This window comes from Hibiscus syriacus, unplaced genomic scaffold, assembly GCF_006381635.1.
Source record: "Hibiscus syriacus cultivar Baekdansim isolate YM2019G1 unplaced genomic scaffold, ASM638163v2 tig00111096_pilon, whole genome shotgun sequence".
Taxonomy (NCBI): domain Eukaryota; kingdom Viridiplantae; phylum Streptophyta; class Magnoliopsida; order Malvales; family Malvaceae; genus Hibiscus; species Hibiscus syriacus.
Genome location: NW_024062981.1, coordinates 627,034 through 634,567, shown reverse-complemented (window position 1 = coordinate 634,567; position 7,534 = coordinate 627,034). Strand labels below are relative to the sequence as shown.

Below are 7,534 nucleotides of genomic sequence, written 5' to 3'. Positions count from 1 at the left end.
AAAGACAATTAATTAATCGACTATCGGCTTGACTCTCTAAAAAAAAAGTTCCCCAGCGGAGTCGCCAAGCTATCGAAATGATTTTTTTCTTAAAAGGTGAAAAAAGGAGAGGTCTTTTAAATCGCATATGTTTTTAAAATGAAAAGAGATAATTAAGAATTAATGCGGTTTTCAAAATTTCACCTTTCTTCACCTTTTAAGAAAAAAATCATTTCGACAGCTACTATTTATTTAACTTGCAAGAGGGAAAAGTGGATAAGATTGTTGGTCTCCATGATTTTTTTTAATGAAATATAGGAGGGATTGGGCCACGCGCCTTTGCTCATTTTGTTAGAAAATAGAAACTGATTGTTGGGAATCGAAAATTGATGATGTGGAGGAATTGAGACTTATGTTCTCTACCCAAAACTAATAGTGACGTGGAATTTCATATATAGTATGGTATGAACAGGAGCATCCATTATTAGTCATAATGGGGTTTTTTTATAAATAAAATAATTGGGTAAAGTATAGGTCCTTGATTATACTCGATTATTTATTTTGATTATTAAACTTTTAAGAATAAGATAATTAAACTAGTCATTTAAACACAATTTAATGAAATCTAATATACTTTAACAAAAATAATTTAAGCAAATAATGGAGAAAAGAAATAAAAATGTCGGGACCAAATTTACAACGGAAGTGTTCTCAAGCCTTGTATTGTCTCTTCAATTCCTGTCTGAACCATTCAATTGATCTTTGCAATGAATCTGCTTAGTAGTGTGAATATCAAGTTACAAAACAGATTGTTGTCTTATTTACAAGTAAGGGATTGGACAAAAGTTCAAGCTCCGATTTCGATAATCAATTCAGCAGCTGCACTCATAGCTCCGACTCCGCCTAGTCCGAGCAAGGCCATAGCCAGTTCTTCCTTGTTCCACCGCATCAATCCGTAACTCAACCTTTTCAAGACATCGGCATCGACATCCGGAACCCACTTCGGGGTGCAACCTGTCATCAAGCTAACAAACCAGACTATGTATGAACGCCAAGTAGCATAATTGCATCCGAGCGATATTTTACCGTCTACTGCACTTGCCAGAAACTCCAAGTGCGATCTGAGGACCTTAGGCCGTCGTTTCGATGCTGGCGAGGTTGAGTCCACGCCCCATGCAAATGTACCACAAAGCACTACAAAGTATGCAAGTGCATAGCCCCTCAGCATGGCAACTACGCCTTCAGGTTCCCTGTGATCATGGTCTGGTGAATGGGATGATACGAACCAAGAAGGTAGTGTTTCTTTGATCAGTGATTGGACCAAACTTAATCCACCGGAGAGCCAGACCAATGAAGCACCAAGCGATGCAGCGAGTTTGACACGTTCCATTGCTGCACCGAGTGAAACTTGTCCATATGGAAGTCCAAACTTGGTTGTTTTCAATTTCTCCCTAGATAACACACTACTGGCAATGTCTCTTACAGAAGACATTAGAAGAGAGACTATTTCTTCTGTCATAAACATGATATCTCTGATTGATCGATGCACTCGTAAGTAAAGAATCCCCGGGGAGACCGGAGACATTCCTCGGAGAAATGAGAGCCGAATCCATGGCCTAGGAGTGCTCCCACTCCGTTGCTGTAAATGTTGGAGGGGCTTAGTCCAAGGGTAGAGGTGAAACAACTCCTAAGTAGCTGAACTACGGCATCACTACTGTGGTGGAAGACGGTACGAGAAGCGGAGAACACAAGGAAATCGTTCCAACGCTTAACCTTCTGAGCCCATAGTGAAGCTATGATGGGCATGCAAGGCCAGGGGCAACCTTCAGCCAGGGAATTCAATCCAGGGCCAATTAGTACAAGGAAACGTTCAGAGGCTTTATCGAGTTTATATGTTATGGTGAGACTAACAAGGGCAGCCAAGGGTAAAGGAAGCATAGCCGGAGAGCTCCCCCCTGCGATCAATAAAACGGAAAAAGGAAAGACAGAGACAAAATATTAGCCAACATATTGACCAAATCATTGAAGTTCTTCAGTGGTCAGTGTAGCTGCAAGCAACATTTACTTCAAACAGTTACTTCTGGCTGCAAACAAAAACTTGGGAAGTGGTCACAAATATAATGGTACAAGATCATACCTATGGTAAGGCTTGGGACGTCAACACCAGTGGCAGCAATAACTTTTTTAATTTGCTGCTCGATGGTGGATAAGTTTGCGGCTGGACTTGGCCAATCTGATCCATTCATGAACGCCGGCTTCCAATATACCTCGGGTTACTTCAGCAGAAAGATAGCTGACAATGGTCGCGAGAGTTGCCGGTAGGAAATCGGCAAGATCTTTGAGTCCTGTGGTAGAGGGCCAATTAAAAGATCACATTGACCCCAACAGAACAGGAAGAAGCATCTATTAGTCACTTCCTCAGAAAGCTATTTGATGTAATATTACTCGTGGTTCATGATATACCTATATATTTTTTCATGTATATGCTTGCTTTTAATAAAGAAAAGGAAAGAGGACCGACCCGTTGCCAGTTCACGAGGCGAGAGTCTTCCATGGGCACAGGCTGTCAGAGCTGCATCAAGCACATATGGAGTGGCTTCCAGGATATCCCATGCAGGCACTTGTAGTATTAAAGACATGTCCTCAGATCCAGATGTAGAAGAACTACTACATCCAGAAGCCATGGAAGCTACAGATTGACCTCCCCTGCTTATCTTTCGGAACATCATATTGAGGAGTGCATCGACAATCTGGTGAATGGTGGTTCCTTGTACAAGTCCTGACAGGGTAGAAGCAATACATTTTTGATGCTGTCGGTACCAGCCTTTTAACTTGGGAAAGCAATCCAAAAATATGAGTTCCAAAGAGAAGTTCAAAATTTTCGACAGCCTTCTAAGTTTCAAACGATCCTTGGGGTATTTCCCGAAATCTGTTACTTTGGAGTTCCGAATCAACAACAGATATTCCGGAGTTCGTTGAGATCCCACCTGTGTTCCATCTCCCATCACATGTTCAAGAGGTGGATGATCAAACCTCCATAATCTCAGTAGAAGTGTAAATGCATTGGTGAATACTGCATGACTAGTCAGCTCTTCCCCTGTTGGAAGAGTCCATGAAACATCGGGCGAAGTTGTCCCGAAAATCTCGCAAAGGGGCATCAACATACCAGCAAGTATTGGAACCTGAAAAAAAAAATCAAATAACATCAGTGCATGGATGATAGTCAAAAACTGAAAAGATGTCACTGAGGAGGATCTTTCAGCAAACTTGTATAAAAACTAGCTCCATTGACCATTTTTCAATTCATATGACACAAGAATATTCACATTTAAGCCAGTGGAAAGCATGGATCATTTAAAAAATCCTACCATGCCATGTAAAGAGAAGATCTGGACGCAATCTACCGATGATATTCCAACAAGAAGAACATTCAAAAATGGAGCATAATGGATCAAATAGCTCTCACTACCAGAATAGTCTGAAGGAACTGGTGGTGACAACAAACTTGTAATGAAGAGAATGACATGTTCCTACAAACAAGCAAGACCCAAATAAAGCAGTAATTCGTACGAATAGAAACAAATTTAAAAGGGGGAAAAATCTGAAGCATTCAAGAATTACTGTGACCATGCGACAGTGATGCACCCTTAGAAAGTAACCTTCCATCAATTTACCTGTATATTCCAACCACGAACTAGAGATGCCCCACAAAGAATGCTGGCAGCAGATATCTTCTCATCATCAACTGAACTTTTGGTTGCAATCTCATATTTTCTCTATCTCCACTAAGCTTCCATCAAATCCATGAGTTCAAATTCAGTTGCCTTATACAGAAAATGCTACTACTATGAACATGAACAAATATATATATATATATATATATATATATATAAAGGGATATGTGTTGCAGTATACCTGGAAGCTGGAGTTGCAATCAAAGCATTTATCAATGTCGGAGTTAGAGGGCATCCTTTCACCAGTGATGACCAACCAGTCACCTGATAAGGAACACTACAGGGTATATTTACACATGCATTTACATAGCCTGGCCAGACATATGCGGATGTGTCCAATAGATTTCTAGCAATACAAGCCTCAACGATCAGATGCCACATGTTTCCAGCTGCAAGGAATGCATAATATCACAAAATAAACCAAATTATAAATACTGAATGAAATGAAAAATTAAGGGAAAAACCAACTAAAAAAAATTTAGAAAATGAGACACAAAAAACCTATTTCAAGTGAATGAACAAGAAAAAGGAAACTTTTATTAGAAAAGAGATCAGCTATCTATAGAGAGTGAGAGATTCATGAGAACAGTGTTCTACCAGAATAGTTCAGTCAGGAAAATCAACCAGATCAAATAATCAAAGCCTCCTATTTAGTTGAATGATTGAGCTTTTTAAAGGGCATACTTGAGTTGCTAGCATTATGCCTCTTGCACCGCTCACTAGGACTCTCCACTAAAGTTGACTTATGCATGAACATCATCTCAAAATGACCGTAATGGATTAGTAAGCTTCATATATCAAAGATGAGGATGGGGTCACTTACAACAATTCACAGGCATGTCATTAATGCTCATGCACTCGTAGTATCCATTACCAACTGTGAAACCAGAAATAAACATGATTGCTTTGGCGGCAGCTTGATTGGCAGCTGAACGAGCTGATTGAGGAGGAGTCAATAAAGCCTCATAATCATTCAACATCTGTAAGCTGGAAACTAGACCCTTACGACATCTTCCGGTGGCTTGTTTCTCTTTTGTTTGGTTGGTTTGGCTGCATTCACTTTCATCAATGAATTCGCATTCCTCTTCCTCTACAATATTAGTCATCACAAGCGGAGTAATAGATAGTAACATGCACAAGCAGGTATCGAGGCGTGGTATGGGACCCTCACTAATGTCCCTTTCCTATGAAGCAATAAAACAGAAAGGAAAAGATGATCAGTTTAGACACATGAAAATGTTGGAGAAAGAGCTAGAAAGGAAAGGATGACCAGCTTAGACACAAGCAGAAAAGTTGCAATCCATAGACCTAGAAATGTTGGTAAACAAGAGCTCAATCGAGTTTACACAAGTTCTTACCCTTTGAACAGCCTCAAAGCTGAAATCCATAGACCTAGAACGTATCGTGCCATGTTGTAACATTGGCAGCCTGTAAAGCCTTCACTAAGCCTGCAAGAATGACTTTGCCCAAGTGAAATAAACAAGGAACTAGTACCTTCTCCGCTTCAAAAAAAAGTACTACTTTGAGCATATGAAAACCATTAATAAGTACCAGTAAGTCTTTCGGTAGCACCGGTTACAGCCACTTGTGACCCATCCATAGCATCCTCAAGAAACAGGTCAATAGGGAGCCAATGTGCAGAAGGACGTGTTCCGTGACACCGACCAGATGCATGTGTGAGAGGCCTGGAGCCTATGACATGATTAAACTCTTGTTGTGATAATGTCTTACATTTCCTAGACAGAATATGTGTATCAGATGAAAGCTGCAAAAGGGCCTCTGGAGTTGTATGTTTGAATTCCTCAATATCACGACTTCGCTGAAAGAACTCTTAGTTGCCGATTGAAAGCTTCCCAATGTGATGGACTTAGAAGAGTATTGGAATATGTGTTAGTCAAATCTTACAACATTAACTCAGAGTATTATTAAGATCCATCCAAAGTTCAATAAATCAAATTCTTTCACCAAATTATACATTACATATAAGTGAAAAACCACCATATGAACAGCTTTTTCTTTCTCAGTTCTGTCCTAATCATGGGATATAACTAGCACCATAATGTCTCAAAAAGAAGAAGACGAAGAATAACAAATATAAGTTCTTACATGTTTCTTTGTGCCAATAAAATAATCCTTGAAGCTACTTTATTTTGCAGAAACTCCCCAATAATCTCGATAGCCATCAAAGTATTCCTTTATACAGCACCTCATGTGCTCGTTTCTTTTCATTAAAGTTACCGGCATTATCTATTTCCATGTCTTGCGTTACAATAGGCCTATCGGTCTCTTTTCTGGAGTAAGTTCCAGTAACCTTCATCATCCAATGATGCATCAAGCAGTTGCCATACGATTGAAAAAATAAATTCAACTAGAAGCAGACCCGGTTCAGATGCTTGATCACCAAATATGTGGGAAAGATCAAGAACATCGTCTATTGATTTCATAATCCTGTAATTTCACCAGGAGCATGAATTAAAATTCAATACTATTGCAGTTGCTTAACCAAGAGTCCCTGAAAAGATATGAGGTGATACATTGGCAAAGGAGGAAAGTTCATACAATCAGATCCAACCATTTTCATAAAATGGCAGTTTAAACACATTCTACTTCTATGAAGAAAACGTGGCAGCCGAAATTGAAGCATATTTGATAATTTGGTCCACTGATTTGACATTCAAGTGAGAATGCATGTCTCCGAAATCAGTTCCACGTAAAGCCGATATGCAGCGGGATGACTTACGATTTGGAAGACCCTTCCATGGAAGTCAAGTGTAACGAGTTTCAGTAGAAGAATTTCACATAGTTAAGACTTCAAAGGCCACAATCGACATTAGCACATCCTGTATTCTCTTGAGGAAATATACATGCATGATACGTAAACATACATACATACATACATACATACATACATACATACATACATACATACATACATACATACATACATACATACATACATACATACACATACATACATACATACACATACATACATACATACATACATACATACATACATACATACATACATACATACATACATACATACATACATACATACATACATACATACATACATACATACATACATACATACATACATACATACATACATACATACATACATACATACATACATACATACATACATACATACATACATACATACATACATACATACATACATACATACATACATACATACATACATAGAATATGTCAATACATAATGGCACTTATATTATTTGTACGATGGCAAAGGATACTTCAAATAATATGGTCATCAAATATAATCAAACCTGTTTTTATTATGTATGTACAAACAAAACAAGGAAAATGGACCTGGTAGAGAGAAGGGCGAGAACGAGCAGAGGAGGAACGAATTTGACAGTCATGGCCTTCTCTAGGAACTTCCACGCGATAGGCACGTGATTATCCCAACATATGTGGGACACAAGGAGGTGAGCCAGGTCAATTGAAGGCAAAGAAACTCCAGCCGAGTTAAGGCTAGAACCTAGCTGAACTACCCATAGAAGTGGATCAGTGTTCTTGTCCTGAGAAGACTTAGTGTACTCCAGTACCGAGTCCCAGACGAGACCCTTCGCCTCTATCAACACTGCCATGCACAACCGGAACGTGGTGGTGCGGTGGAGAATGATTTTACCGAGTATTTACAGTGGACTAACTCAGTGGAGTAGAGAGCTGAGTCCAGCACCCTTCATTGTTGTTTGTTTTTAAACTTGGGTTTGGGACAAAATGCTTGCTTTTGGCTCTTCCTGTCTCTTTTCTGATTCGGTGAGCATGTGTGAAAAGGATTTGTG

General features: G+C 39.3%; 1 pseudogene; it reads right to left on the bottom strand.

Annotated features, from left to right (window-relative positions):
• Nucleotides 1-671: 671 nt before the first annotated feature.
• LOC120152937 lies at nt 672-7,429 on the bottom strand (annotated as a pseudogene).
• Nucleotides 7,430-7,534: the final 105 nt, after the last annotated feature.